The sequence below is a fragment of the Martes martes genome (genome assembly GCF_963455335.1).
Source record: "Martes martes genome assembly, chromosome: 7".
Classification (NCBI taxonomy): Eukaryota; Metazoa; Chordata; class Mammalia; order Carnivora; family Mustelidae; genus Martes; species Martes martes.
In genome coordinates this window covers 32,893,529-32,910,018 of record NC_137894.1, presented here as the reverse complement: position 1 = coordinate 32,910,018, position 16,490 = coordinate 32,893,529, and the positions used below count along the sequence as shown (strand labels likewise).

The window sequence follows — 16,490 nt, the reverse complement described above, 5'->3', positions numbered from 1 at the left end:
GTTCTTTGAAAGCAACCAAAAATCAGTAATAAAATGATGACTAGGAGTTAACAAATGGTATCTTTAACACCAACATACATCCCATCCCACATACCCCTACACAAGGTAATGTTCACACACTTCCCCACCTTCTCTCCCCATTGAACTTGGATGGACCTTTTTAACTGTCTCCACCAACAAAGTGCAGTAAAGTGAGGCTGCATGACTTCTGAGGTTAGATCATAAACAGTAACATGGCTTCTACCTAGCACTTTCTTCCTCAGGAATTCCAATGTTCATACCAGAACAACACTTTAAAAGCTCCACGGAGGGGCGCCTGGGTGGATCAGTCGTTAAACGTCTGCCTTCAGCTCAGGTCATGATCCCTGGGTCCTGGAATGGAGCCCCGCATCGGGTTCCCCACTCAGCAGGAAGCCTGCTTCTCCCTCTCCCACTCCTCCTGCTTTTGTTCCCTCTCTTGCTGTGTCTCTCTCTGTCAAATAAATAAAATCTTTTAAAAAATAAAAATGAGATATAAAGAAAGAAAGCAAGCTCCATGGAGAGTGCCTGGGTGGCTCAGTTGGCTAAATATCTGCTTTCAGCTCAGGTCATGATCCCGGGGTCCCACATCGAGTTCCACATCGAGCTCCCTGCTTCTCCCCCTCCTTCTGCTGCTCCTCCTGCTCACACTCACACACATGCTCTCTCTCACTCTCTCTCAATAAATAAATAAAACCTTAAGAAAAAAAAGGTCCAAGGAAAAATCCACATGGAAAGGAACTGAAGCAGAACTGACAAGCTGAAATGCTGCTGAATTCCTGACCCACAAAAACTGTAAATGATAATAAGCCACTATGTTTTGGGCTTAACTTGTCATGTCACAAAAGATAACTAACTGCCTCTCCCCCTGCTTGTGCTGTCTCTCTCAAATAAATAAATAAAATCTTTTTTAAAAATAAAAATAAATAAAATACAGTCCTAAATAATCCATGTGACAAGTAAGTAAATAGAAAATATTTTCAACTAGACTATACAAAAATACTTGTGAGATGCAGCTAAAGCAATACTTGACAGGGAAACTTATAACTCTAAATAGGTATAACAGAAAAAACAAATATCAGAGAACCATCTATTCAAGAAGATAGGAAAAGAATAGCAAAATAAACCCAGGACAAGTAAAAGGAAGTAACAGAAATGAGAAATAAAAGAAAATGCATATTAGAAAGGTCCAGGGCGCCTGGGTGGCTCAGTTTGTTAAATGTCGGCTCAGGTCATGATCTCAAGCTCCTGGGATGGAGCCCCACATCAGGCTCCCTGATTAAATGGGTCTACTTCTCTTTCTCCCCAACCTGGTGATGCTTTCTCCCTCTCAAATAAACAAAATCTTTAACAGAGAAAGGTCCAACAAAGCCAGAAGTTGGCCCCCTAAAAAATAATAAACTGGCAAACTTCTGGCAAGAATGATGAGGAAAAAAAAAAAGGGATCAGGAAGGACAAAGGGGGCAAAAACTACTACAAATGCTGCACATATTACAATACTAAGTAAATTTTTTAATAAAGATGAAACTGAAAAAATCCTAAAAATATATGTAACTTAGCAAAACTTACTCAAGACACAGAAAACTTCAGTGGTCCCATTAAAATAAAACAAAATACAATAACTCTAATATAAAAAAATCTTCCCATAAAGAAAAGCCTAGAGCCATATTGCTTTACAAGTTCTCCCAAGTACTCAAGGAATAAATAATCCAATCTTAAATAAATTCTTCCCAATTCTTTTTATGAAGCCGGCATAACTCTCAAATCAAAAATTCTGGCAAGGACCAGACTAGAAAGAGAAATCATAAGCCAATCTTACCCCTGAACTTGTATGCAAAAATTCCAAACAAATATTAGCAAACAAAAACCAGCATTATAAGTATAATATACTATAACCAAGTGAGGCATATCCCAGGAAAGCAAAGATAAAACCAATATTACTATCAGATGGCCAATTAATATAATCAACCATATTTTAAGAAATCCCTAAAAATTCAGTATTTAGTCATGTCTCAAAAGGAGTCTTTACAAACTAGGAATTGAAGAGAACGTCCTCAATTTGATAAAAAGGTACCTACAAAAACCTATAGCATAGTTAATGGGGAAAGCCTAAACATTTTTCCTTTGGTATCAGGAACAAGATAAAGATGACCCCTATATACTTCTATCAATATTATACTGGTTATCCTAAGCAGCATAGGAAGCCAAGAAAAAATAATAAAAGGCATAAGGATTAGAAACAAGAAATAAAACTGTTTTATTTGCATATGACATAATTTTGTATATGGAAAATTTGAAAGAATCTATAAACTCTTGTTAATTTTATAATTTGCTATAAATTGAGGATGTAAACACACTTTTCCAAAGAAGACATACAGATGGCCAACAGATACATGAAGAGGTGCTCAAATCACTAATCATCAGGGAAATGCAAATTAAAACTACAATGAGGTACCGTGTTGTACTTGTCAGAATGACTAGAATCAAAAAGACAAGAAATAACTGATTGGAGAGGATACAGAGAAAAAGGAATCCTCACACACTCCGTGGGAATGCAAATTGGTTCAGCCATTGTGGAAAACAGTATGGAGGTTTCTCAAAATATCAAAAATTGGGGGCACCTGGGTGGCTCAGTGGGTTAAGCCTCTGCCTTCGGCTCAGGTCATGATCTCAGGGTCCTGGGATGGAGCCCTGCATCAGGCTCTCTGCTCAGCGGGGACCCTGCTTCCCCTCTCTCTCTGCCTGCCTCTGCCTACTTGGGATCTCTCTCTGTCAAATAAATAAATAAAATATTTTTAAAAAATTAAAAATTGAAATACCATATAATCTAATAATTCTACTACTGGGTATTTACCAGAAAGAAAGAAAACAAAACTCTAATTTGAAAAGATATATGCACCCCAATGTTTAGGGCAGCACTGTTTACAAGTGGCCAGGATATGGAAAAAACCCAAGTGTCCATGAATAGATGAATGAATAAAGAAGATCTGGTATATGTGTGTGTGTATACACCTGTGTGTATACATATATATGTACATACATATAATGGAATATTACTCAGCCATATAAAAGAATGAGAGCTTGCCATTTGCAATAACATGGAGTTATTATATTATTATATATTATTATTATATATTATATTATTATTAAATTATAAAAACTATATATTATATATATATTAGAGAGCATTATGCAAGTATAATAAATCAGAGAAAGACAAATATATCACTTATATGTGGAATGTAAAAAAAATGGACAAACAGAAACAGACCCATAAATACAGAGAACTGGTAGTTGCCAGAGGGAGGAGGTTTAGAAGTTGGGCAAAATGAATGAAGAGGAGTGGGAGGTACTGTCTTCTAGTTACAGAATGAATAAGGCACTGGGATGAAAGGTATGGCAAGGGAATAAAAAGAAAAAAAGGAAACATATAAATTGATATTAGTTTCATATTTCTATACGCAAGCAACAATTAGAAAATAATCTTTTAAAGATATCACTACTTAAAATTGCATCAGAAAATATGAAGTGCTCAGGAATCTAACAAATGGACAAAGCATCTACTGAAAAAATGAGACTTAGTTATGAATCACTACCAAAATGGAAAAATATCCATTTTCATAGACTATAAGACTCAATGTTGGAAAAATATCAGTTCTCCCCCAAATTAATCTACAGAATCAATTAAGTCTCATTAAAAATCCCAAATGTTGTTTTTACATTGGATTATTTAGTGTGTGTGTCTGTGTGCGGAATATGACACAGTGATTCTAAAATACATATGAAAGTGCAATGGGCCAAAAACAGCCAAGACACGTCTGATGAACAAGCACAATGTGGGAAGACTTGCCTCACCAGATATCAAAACCTATAAAGCTAGAAGTAGTTAAGAGTGTGTTACACATTCAGGAATAGACAGACCAATACAGCAGAGGGCCAAGTCCAGAAACACACCTACACAAAGATGGATACTTAATATATGTCAGATGTGGCACTGAGATCAGCTTAGAAAAGATAAACTTCTCAAAATCAATGTTAGGATAATCAAGTATCCATTTGGGGTGGGAATGAAATGAAACTAGACCTCACATTATACACAAAATCTATTCCAGATAAAGAATAAATTTTTGAAAAGTTAAAACTTAAAAGCTTTTAGATAATAATGGAGAACATCTACTGTAACATAGCCTAGGAAAGGGTTTCTTTTTTTTTTTTTTTTTAAGATTTTATTCATTTATTTGACAGACAGAAGTCACAAGTAGGCAGAGAGGCAGGCACAGAGAGAGAGGGGGGAGGAAGCAGGCTCCCCACCGAGCAGAGAGCCCGATGTGGGGCTCGATCCCAGAACCCTGAGATCATGACCCGAGCCGAAGGCAGAGGCCCACTGAGCCACCCAGGTACCCCAGAAAGGGTTTCTTTAAAGGGTTCAAAAGCACTAGCCAAAGTTGATAAATGCAACAATATTAAAACTGAAAAATTCTGTTGATCAACAGGCACCACAGAGAGTAAAATAATAAGCCAAAAACATAAGATACTTGTAAAAGGTATAACTGAAGGACCAGCATCCAAAACAAATACAGAATTCCTAAAAATCAGTAAGAAAAGCTGAAATCATCTAAAAGAAAAATATTGGGCAAACAACAGGCATATCATATGAAGAAACTATGAAAGATATACCACTTCATTAGCAATCATAGAAATGCAAGTTAAAATCAAGAGACACACCCTTCAGATTGGCAATACCAAGCATTAAGAATGTAGAGGCTCCACTGACTGAGCCTGGATGGCTCAGTCAGTGGAGCCTGCAACTCTTGATCTTGGGGTTGTGGATTCAAGACCCCTGCTGGGTGGGTATAGAGATAACTTAAAAATAAAATCTTAAAAAAAAAAAAAAGAATGTAAAGCAATGGGAACTCAAATAGTGTGTTATTGAAGTACAAATTAACATAATAATTCTGAAAAACACTTTGCTATTATCAAAGTTGAACATGTACATACCTCACAACCTGACAAATCCATTCCTACAAATTCTAGAGAAACATCTGCACACTTGCAAATATGAAATAGGTAGAAGACCACTCACCACCAAATTGTATAATAGCAAGGAAACGAAATGAACTTAAATGTCCATTAAAACTAGAATGAAAAAAAAAAACTAGAATGAATGAATAATAGTGTAATCGTAAAACAAAATACTTGACCACAATGAAATCTAATGAACTATGGCTAATTACAACAACCTACAACAAATTTCAGAAACGCTGAACTAAACATTTTATTTTATTTTATTTTATTTTATTTACTGAGAGAGCAGGGGTAGGGAGCAGAGGGAGAGGGAGAGAGAACCTTAAGCAGGCTCCATGACCAGCACAGAGCACAAGACCATGCTGCATCTCACGACTCTGAGATCAGGTCCTCAGCAGAAATCAAGAGTTGGATGCTTAACCAACTGAGCCACTCAGGTCCCCCTGAACTCAATTTTTTCGATCACATAAAATACTATATGAAGTTCAGAAACAAGAAAAACTATATTGTTTATGAATATGTAACCTGAGATTCAAAATTATGAGCCAAAGCAAGAAAATGATAGTCAAAAAATTAGGGTACAGGGGCACCTCGCTGGCTCAGTCATTTAAGCGTCTGCCTTCAAGCTCTGGTCACAATCCCAGGCTTCCTGCTCAGCAGGGAGTCTGCTTCTCTCTCTCCCTTTGCCCCTCCCCCACTCATTCTCTCTGATTCTCTCTCTCTCCAAAAATAAACAAAATCTTTTAAAAAATAAGTTAGGGTAGAGGGGAGAGAGGTAAGGGGGAGAGGTATGGGGGAGGCAATCCTGGTTTGTTGGCCTGAGTGATAACAGCACAAATACTGACTTCACAATTTTCTTTAAACTACAAGTTTTATTTTATTCTCCTGTATACATGAATAAAGAGGAAAAGTAACAACTGCATACAACTGCTATGGTAATTTAATACAATAAAGCAACTTACATAAGTATGGTACCTAGCTTGCATTAAAAAAAGAAAAAACTACTACAATTACGTAATTTTTGTATCCTCCAAAGTTGCTTACGGTAGATACTCAAATATACTAAAAATACAGGCTCTCTGGAAGAAACCAATTCCTTCTCAATTACTTGAGGGAAGAAACTTTATTTTTAATGAATTTATTCCATATGTATGACTTATTAATCCAAAAGATTAAACAAACATATCAGATCTAGACTCATTCATAAAATCACGGTACATCAGCACAGCAGAATATTATGACTCCTTGAGAAAGATCTGAATGCACCACTATGGAGTGCTCTCCAAAATATATTAAGTGGAGGAAAAAAAAAAAAAGAGGTACAGAACAGTGTATGTAGCTAGATACACACACACACAAACACACCCCTACCTTTGTCATATGAAGGGAGAATACATACATACATCTTATTTTTGAAAGAAAAAAAATTCTGGAATGACAATCAAAAACTCACAAAAAATGGTTACCTCTTTGGGAGAGCAAAAACTAAGAGTTTCAATGTAAGAGATTAAAACAACTTTAAAAAAAAAAAGACTGAAGAAAGAAACCCCACAATATTAAATTTGAATTAAAATTATCAATATGGGGTGCCTGGGTGGCTCAGTTGGTTAAGCAACTGCCTTCGGCTCAGGTCATGGTCCCAGAGTCCTGGGATCGAGGCCCACATTAGGTTCCCAGCTCCATAGGGAATCTGCTTCTCCCTCTGACCTCCCCTCTCATGCTCTCTCACTCTGTCTCTATCTCTCTCTCTCTCAAATAAATAAATAAAATCTTTAAAAAAATTATCAATATGACCTCATGCTTTTTTTCTCCTCCAGACAAGACCCAGAAGCAATGATAGTCCCATCATCCTCCACTATAAGGAGACAGAGCTCCTTAGAGAAATCACTGATTGCAGTCTGAAACAGGAAAAGTCCATGGCGAGCCAAGATATCTTGGAAAAAAGTAAGGACTCACTCAAAGATTAATAATGCATTTATGCAAAAAGAACTGATGGGGGCACCTGGGTGACTCAGCAGGCTAAGCATCTGACTCTTGATTCTAGCTCCGGTCATGATCTCAGTGTTGTAAGATCACCGGAGTCAGGCTCCACGCTCAGCATGGAGTCTGCTTGAGATTCTCTCTTTCCCTCTCCTTCTGCCCCTACCCCTGCTCGTGCTCTCTTGCACATGCATGCACACACAATTTCTCTTTAAAATAAATATATAAAATCTTAAAAAAAAAAAAAAAAAGAACAGAGGAGTATGCTTGGAGGGGCTCCCAATGTCCTTATTTGAGATGATTTCAGCATCAAAAAAAAACAATGTAACTCACTATAACACAACAAATAAAAACCCGAGAGAATATAAAACCATTCACTGTCGCCATTGTAGATAACCATTAGACCAAGGGCTCACTCTGAAAATTAGATGAGAAAGAATTAAGCATTTATTTATTCTGCCCTTTAGGAGGAACTAGAGTTCACTCCCAACTGATGGAAGATTATAAAGTTTTGTTAACTGAAGAATGATAGCTAATAAGTGTAAAAGAATTACAAAATTAGAAAAATCACCAATTCTCAACCTTCAATTAAGTAATTAATTTGCCTAAGGTTCAATAAAGGATGCTAAAATTATTAGAAACATACTTTAAGAATGGAATTGTATATGGTACCAAAGTATTACCTCCACAGATTATTGTACTTGATGATCATAGCAGGAAAAATATATTTCTACAATGGAGGGACAGCAAACACCAACCTTAAATTTCATAAAAATTTTTATCACTAATGGTGACAGTATGTACCTCCCATAATATGTAACATGAAATATAACATCACCTATGATGCATTCTTGCCAAAACTTTTTTAACAAGCATCTAATCCACCCTTTAAAATATAACTTCCACTTTATAAGATAGACAGTGAGCAAAGGAACAAGTAAAACAAGGGCACAAAGAAACATAACTGTAGAAAACAAGCCATTCTACAAGGAAATGATCTGATCTTCTCAAAGAAATATCAATAACATAAGAAAGAAGAGTAGAGGGGCGCCTGGGTGGCTCAGTGGGTTAAGCCTCTGCCTTCGGCTCAGGTCATGATCTCAGGGTCCTGGGATCGAGCCCCGCGTCGGGCTCTCTGCTCGGCGGGGAGCCTGCTTCCTCCTCTCTCTCTCTGCCTGCCTCTCTGCCTACTTGTGATCTCGCTCTGTCAAATAAATAAATAAAAAAACATTAAAAAAATAAAAAAAATAAAAAAATTAAAAAAAGAAAGAAGAGTAGAGGAAGGAGCTTTTCTAGATTAAAAGAGACTAAAAAGATAATCAACTGCAATGCAAAAACCTTGACTGAATTCTGGTTTAAAAAAATCATTTTATGGAACAAATGGAAAAATCTAAATATAGACTGAATATTAAATGCCATTAGGAAATTACTGTTATTTTTCTTAAACATTGGTAATGGTGACTGTGGAGAATACCTATTTTCTTTTTTTTTTTTTAAGCTTTATTTACTTAAATAGTCTCTACACCCAAGGCTGGGCTCATGACCCTGAGGATCAAGAATTATTAGCTCTTCTGAATGAACCAGACAGGTACCCCAAAAATATCTATTTTCTTAGAAGATAAATACTGAAGTATTTTGAGGTAAACATCATAATATTTACAGCTTTCAAAGGTTAAGTAAAAGTATACAAGTACACATACATATGGAAAGCAAATATGGATGGCTATTGGTAACTTGAATCTCGGTGGCAGACCTATCAATGACCTTTGTTCTAATTGTTCAACTTTTCAATATTTTTTTAAGTTTTTTATTATAAAAAAAAAGGAGGGGAGGGGCAGGGAAGAGAGCTAAAAGAAGACAAAGTTGCAAAAGCAAGTAAGGAAAAAATACGATCTAAAAGTCGTTTATAAACACATATCTAGGGGCGACTGGGTGGCTCAGTGGGTTAAAGCCTCTGCCTTCGGCTCAGGTCATGATCCCAGAGTCCTGGGATGGAGCCCTGTATTGCCTGCTCCCCCCACCCCCTGCCTGCCCCTCTGCCTACTTGTGATCTCTGTCAAATAAGTAAAATTTTTTAAAAAATAAAAAAAAACACATATCTACACAGTCACCTGAAGAATTTTCTGTTACATTTAAAAAAGAAAAAAATTCAGAGATTACTCATCCCACTATCATCTGATCAATGTAAGTAAACAGATTTCAAACAAATACTTACACACTACAAACAGCAATAGTACTACAATCTGTCAATGATTTAAGGAATGTTTGTCACTGGCAAACAGAACGCTTTCTTAGGATACCTCGCAGTGAATCAAAATGCATTCTAACACATCTATTAATCAAGAAAAGCATTTCTTTGAAATTTCTTTACTTCAAAAGTATGATCACACTTGAAAGACAGCTAGCCAGGATGCCTGGCTGGCTCAGTGGGTTAAAGCCTCTGCCTTCGGCTCAGGTCATGATCCCAGGGTCCTGGGATAGAGCCCCCGCATGAGACTCTCTGCTCAGCAGGGAGCCTGCTTCCCCTTCTCTCTCTGTCTGCCTCTCTGCCTACCTGTGATCTCTGTCTGTCAAATAAATAAATAAAATCTTAAAAAAAAAAAAAAGACAGCTAGCCAACTATCTTTCTAAGATTTACTTCTATTAGCACCTAACTTTGATTAGCCATGTATTCTAAACGCCCCACAATGAAATTCTTTAAATTTCTGATCTCCTATTTAAACATAAACATTTGGGGGGGGGGGGTAATTGCTGAATATCAACTAAGTGCCTACTGTTTTAAATAAAGTGTTTAATGATAACCTTATCTCAGGTAAATATTTCTAATTTGAGAAATGAACATTCTTGAAGCTCAGAAATGTAAAGTGACTTGCCTATAAATGACAGCTTATTAAGTGAGGAGGCAGCAACTGAACTGAGGTCACTGGAAACCCAGGTTCGAAAGTCCATATTCTTTCCACTTAACCGGCCTTAATGGATTTAATATTTACAGACAGAAAAGCCCAACTAAGGAGAAAGTATGTTTAAAAAAATACTTTCATATTCAAAAACTACATAATGATAAAGAAAAATCAAAACTGAGAAAAAGAAAAAATACACTCTAAAATTATTGCTGGTTGTAAAAAAGAACCAATTCTTAGCAAGCCAGCTGTCTATGACATAGGACAGCTAGTACTTTCCTAACTGTACATGTAAAATTACACTCCAGTTGCCCGTTGGATGACCCCTCTGCCAAAATATGCTAGCAACATAATTCACATTAAAACTCAGAGGCCAAACACCATTTGGAAAGAGCTTTACGTGTTTACACATCTCCAGCAAGCTCACCATTCAAAATTAATAGGCAATTTTCAACAAATATTCTTTGATCTATTATATCCTTTTTGACACTCTAAAATATTAAACTTATAAACAAGAAAATCTACCTAAATACAAACATCCCACAACTGAATATTAGTACAATGCGATTTTAAATTTGTCTGTTACATATTGGTATGCAAAACTGCACTTCTACAACATAACTTATGTTTGTTCTTTCTACAGGATCAAAATCCCAGTATCTTTGTCTCCTTTATTTTTAAAGATACACACAAAATACATAGAAAAATCTCTATCTTGAAGAGTTTTTCCTATTTAAAATTAAATCCTCTTTGAACTGGGTACGTAACTAGAAGAGCACATGAGGTAGCTTATGAAGTCGTGATATTCTGCATCTTACTATGGGTGTTGATTACACTGATGTTTACTTGGTGAAAATTCATTTAGGATCTGTGTACTTTTTTGTATACTTCGCAATTTATAAAAAGCTTATTTAAATTCCCAATCTAAAAACCTTTCTTCCTATATTATAGGGATATCAAAGAAGTTAAAGCCTACTGAAGGAAATAGGCACCCAGGAGTGGCATCTAACTCAACCCAGAGGTTAAAAAAAAAAAAAAAGCTTCCTGAAGATATAACTGACCTGAGTTCTCAATGGGAGAAGGGAAAGACAAGAAAGGAATGCTAAAGGATGCTAAGACCAGAGAAAAAGTGCCTTATCTGAGCAGAAACCCCCAGTTCAATAAGGGTGGATCAAAGAATTTAAGGAAGAAAGCAAGGAAGGAAAGCCTAGAGAAGTAACAGGTCATGAAGAATCTCACATACATGCCATGCTACAGTTAAGCATTATCCTGAAAGCAATGAGAAAGCACTAAAGATCTTTCAACAGGAAAGGACGTGATCAGATTTGCTTTTGTACTACAAACGTCATTTACAGTGTGTGCCATACTCGCAATCCCATCTTGTGAGAAATTAGCCTGCACACTGCCCCATGCTTTTCACCATTATGACGTGCCCCACACCCACAGGCACAAATAAACACATGGCCAACACTAAATGGCCAGGAGTGATCACATGACCCAGGTATACAGACTTATAGCAGCCCATGAGAAAAAGATCTGAGCCAAAGAGATTGTTTCTTAGAAATTCAAACCAGAAGATTCCAGGGAGAAGGAAGAAGTCAGCAAATAGGAGCTCAAGTTAAAACAAGAGCATCCAGGAGGCAAAATATTGGCACAAGAGTAATAGAGTAGTTACAAGGAAGCAGAAGTTAGGAATAAATGGAAGTTGGGAAACAGCAGAGGAAAAACTGGAGTAGAGAGAAAAAGTAAACCAAAGAGAAATAGTAAGAGTAGTTAAGACAAGTTAACCAAAGAGCTCTAGAGTGAAATCTGTCTTTTCCTGCTTCTAGCTTTATTTATTAAACTCCTATTCTTCTTGAGACCAAGTTGTTTAGCTTTTCCTAAGTTCCCTTATGCATGTTTCCTTTCAAAAAGCACTCTACTACTTACTGTAACTTGAATCTCCTCTTTGCAAATGAAACAGCCTAACGCAAAGAGCATTTTAGAACACCTAATCTGGCAGCAGTGCAGAGAATGAATGGCAGGCAAAACAAGAGGCAAAAAAGAGAAAGCAACAAGACCACTTAGAAAGCATTACAGGAGCAGCACAACAGACATCTGGGGTTAAAATAAAATAGAAACGGGGCATCTGAGTGGCTCAGTCAGCTAAGCGTCTGCCTTCAGCTTAGGTCATGATCCCAGAGTCCTGGGATAGAGTCCCACTTAGCACTCTCCACTCAGCAGGGTGTCTGCTTCTCTCTCTGACCCTCCCCCGTCTTGTACGCGCGCGCTCTCTCTCTCACTTGCTTTCTCTCAAATAAATAATAAAATCTTTAAAAAAAAATAAAGTAGAAACAACAAAAATAGCAATAAGAAATTATCTGAAATATCATGAGGGAGAATGTGCAGGATTTTATGATACTGGTAGTACATAAAGGTACAGAGTGGAGGATGATTCACAGGTTCCTGAAGACTTCTGGAGATGATGATCATCTGGAGATGAAGATCATCATCAAGATAGGAAATCAAAAACAAAATTTTTTGTTGCAGTTTGTCTCCCTCTTTTTGAAAGAAAGAGAAGCAGGGAAAGAGTTTTATTTTGGGGGCGCCTGAATGGCTCAGTGGGTTAAAGCCTCTGCCTTCGGCTCAGGTCATGATCCCAGGGTCCTGGGATCAAGACCCGCACTGGGCTCACTGCTCAGCAGGGACCTGCTTCCCTTCCTCTCTCTCTCTGCCTGCCTCTCTGCCTACTTGTGATCTCTGTCTGTCAAATAAATAAAATCTTTAAAAAAAAAAAAAGTTTTATTTTGTACAAGGCTGAAGTGCTTGTGAAATGTGAATCCAAGTGGAGACGTCCATTAGCAGTAATTCACAGAGGTCTAGAGTTAAGGAGAGAGATCTATCTACACAGCAGCTCTAGATTTATAAATACATAAAGTCGATGTTAGATTTTAAAACATGACCCAAAATTCGCTAATATTTATTTCAAACTAAGTTAACAGAACCTGAAAAATCATGCAAACTAAGAAAATTAATATTTTGGGCAACCATATTTTCAAACATCCTGTACTTCTCCACAAATGAACACTGAGCGAACTTCTGCAAGAGCAAAATCCAAATGATTAGAAAAGATGGGTTTATGGTACTAATTTCTACTGAGGTTTCTTTTTTTTTTTTTTTAAGAAAATCTAAGTTTCAAAAAAAAATCTTAAGTTTATTCCATTTCCCTCATAAACTATCCACCACTGATGTTAACTAAGGGAAAAAACTTAATCACATATTAGTGTACTTCACTATTGATACTTACAGTAAGATTTTTTAAAGAATTTAATCACTTAATTTACTAGCTTTAGACATTCAACTCTACCTACACTGTAAATGTTGGCTCTCTGTCCTATAATCTTTTCTCCTCTCACTTATACCTTTTGCCCCAAAAATCTATTACAACCCAGAGGGTGATAATAAACTTAAGCCACAAATCCAGCTGCCTCTTGCACATCAAGATCTGACAGAAGTGTAATCACCCAAATCCAACCTGTCACAAATTAAATTCTTCTTTCTTGACAAAAATAAAATTAAAAAATCCCATTCCTCCCTCATATCAATTCCCACTTCAGTGAAAGGTACAAGCTAGAAACCTAAATCATATATGAACCTTCTCCATAATCTCAAATCCAATGAAATCACCAAGTCCTGTCTACTCCCAATACCCAAATACAGACCCGCTACCATCATTTGCCTGATATTCCTGCCTTTAGTCTTAGACTACTCTTTAATCCACTCTACTCACTGCAGCCACAGCGACCTTTTAAAAATGACAATCTGATCATTTCAGTGCCATAGTTTATATCCTTCAATAACTTATTTGATAAATATTATAATCACCATCAAAGCTAGTCACTCCACGGAAGCTCGGAAATTCAATAAGAACTTCAGTTATATCCTTTTTTGTAAATTCAATAAAAAGAGTCACCAGGAAATTTGAAATCCTGATAATTACTTAGGACATAAACAGCTAATATATTTCAAAGAAAAGCACGTAGTGTTGGTTATAAAAGCAAAGACTAAAAATAATCTCAACATCATAAAAGCAATACTATCCAGCCCATAAATGAGGCATTTCCATATGTACTGTTGTTATATGATTTCTAGGATCTACTACAAGGTAGGGGGTGAAGGGGCGAAAGCTATAGAGTGTACAGGAAGCTACAGAGTATGAAGTATTTGCGGTGCTTTTTAAGAATATAATTTAAGGGGCGCCTGGGTGGCTCAGTGGGTTGAGGCCTCTGCCTTCAGTTCAGGTCGTGATCCCGGGGTCCTGGGATTGAGCCCCGCATCGCGTTCTCTGCTCAGTGGGGAGCCTGCTTCCCCCTCTCTCTCTGCCTGCCTCTCTGACTACTTGTGATCTCTGTCTGCCAAATAAATAAATAAAATCTTTAAAAAAAAAAAAAGAATATAATTTAATAATATAAATGTGAGAATGTATAGGTTTGTGTATGCTAAAAATATCACAGGAAGGACCCACATAAAGATGGAAACAGAAGTTGCCTCTAAAGAGTGAAAATGGGTGACTGGAGAATACAGGGGGAAGAAAAACTTTTTACTGCATATTCTTTTAAATTTCTTGACTTTTATACTATGTCTAATTATTACCTATAATTTCAATATGATGTTCTCCTCAGCTTCACACACACAAAATAAAAATTTTAAAAGTACTAACTACAAAAACCTCACTATAGTTCACCTATACCAACGTTTAAAATTAGGTCCTGATCATTTAGTGTAACACTACATTTCCTTCTTGACAACTCAGAAGTTCAACTTCCAAAAACAAAATTTTATCCACTATTTCACTACTGCTGAGAAGGCTGTTGGTAATGACATCAGTCAACACTGCATGATAACTGTACTTGCTTCAGAGAATAGAAATTATTAAATTGACATCAAAATCTTCAAAGATCAAGAAAAACCACAAAACTTGTTTTTTCCAGAAAATTCAAAACAACACATTAAAAAAACAATCCCCCGGTATCATTCAAAAACAGAGGAAAAAATGCATAAAAATCTACAGGAAGGTGAAGCGAGTGATATTACATGGAGACACTGTCACATCCCCTAGTGTAATGTGATTTAATCCTTATAAAGGTCCCTTAAAGTCACACGTTCCACAGAAGACACAAGATGAGAAGCAGGCTGTGTGACCTATCAACACACACACTTTCTGCCCTGGGCTTCCACACTCTTCCCTGTTCCTCCCTCCTCAGTCACCAGATTAAACCCTCCAAACACGGGTGTCAGTTGGTCCCCTTAAGCCCCATGGGCGAGGGGGGGCGGGGAGACACTAGGTTAAGCAAACATCCCTCCAAGATTTAATGGCAAACCCTTTCAACCAAAGAAAAGAGAAAGATAACAAGGTCTGCCGGAGAGAAGGGCTGGGGAGAGGCTACTGTCTGATGATGTCTAAGAGGTGCTGACCAGATCCCCTGGGAGGTGAGAGCATCACCAGACAGACTACCCCAAAGCCGAGGTGGTGGGTAGGGCTGATGGAGAGCGAGCTGGGAGGGAAGGGGTCAGCAGGAACGGGGTGGCTGCGATGGACATGCCGTGGAGCGGGGGGTCGCTATCGGTTAAGGGGCGGCCGTGACTGGGTCTCGGAGGAACTGTGACCCGGTCAGCTTACGGGAGGCCGTAACAGTGTCTGAAGGCTCCATTAAGAGTCCTAAGAGAGTCCGAGGGGGCTTCTAATGGGCTGTGTTGGAGTGGGGGCCCCAGAACGGCCGGGGCTGGCGGGCCGGGATGGTGTCCGGCCAATGGAAGATACGCTGGGTGGGGTCTACAAGGGACCCGGCGCCGCTATCGGGTGTCTGGGAGGCTCCCGGGCAGACCCGCTCGCGGGGCGTCTCCGCTGGGGCGGGGCGGGGCGGCCCCGCAAGAGCCAAAGAGCGAGACCGAGACGTGGGCCGGGCCGGGCGGCAGGGCCGCTCGGCGGCTTGGGCGGGTCTTACCTCGGGCTCCGCCGCGGTGGCCACCACAGCCCCCTCCTCTTCGCCAGAAGCCACTTCCCACCCGCGGCCCCAGGGTCAGGCCGCCGGAGACAGCAGAGGCTAAGGCCACCGAAGGTCGGACGGTTCCGGGAGGGTGGGCCCAGCAGCTTCAGGGTCCGAGAGAGCGGCCGCCGCGCATCCCCCGCCCTGTCAGAGAGACTCCGCCCGGCCGGGGCAGGCACATCCCCCGCCGCACCCCGCCCAGAGAGCACGCGTCGGACCGCCGCCTCAGCCGCTGTCGCTGTCTCTGCGGGTGCCACGGGTACCTCCGCCGCCTCCCCTCACAGTCCTTGCGGTACTCTCAGCAGCCGCCGCCAACCGCCGCCGCGTCCCTCGTCTGCTCAGGCCCGCGCGCCTCCGACCCCGCGCACGCGGCCCCGCCCCGCGCGACTCCCCGGCTGCAGACGAGCAGGCGCGCGCGCACTTACCTCCCACGCCCCCTACCGCCCGCCGGAGCCGGCCAGCCTGCCGGCCTGGCCCCCGCACGTGACGCCGCCAGAGCGTACCTCAGGCGCCTGCGCGGCACGCCCCATTCGTCCGCCCC

At 39.3% G+C, this 16,490-nt stretch overlaps 1 protein-coding gene across 1 annotated transcript in view; it reads right to left on the bottom strand.

The window, feature by feature from the left end:
* Window positions 1-16,362, bottom strand: part of MYO9A (myosin IXA) — a 276,631-nt gene extending 260,269 nt beyond the window's left edge. Inside the window, exon 1 of the mRNA XM_080807816.1 lies at window positions 15,908-16,362. The gene's annotated coding sequence lies outside the window, so the exon portion shown is untranslated. The remainder of the gene's footprint in view (window positions 1-15,907) is intronic.
* Between the last annotated feature and the right edge of the window lie 128 nt (window positions 16,363-16,490).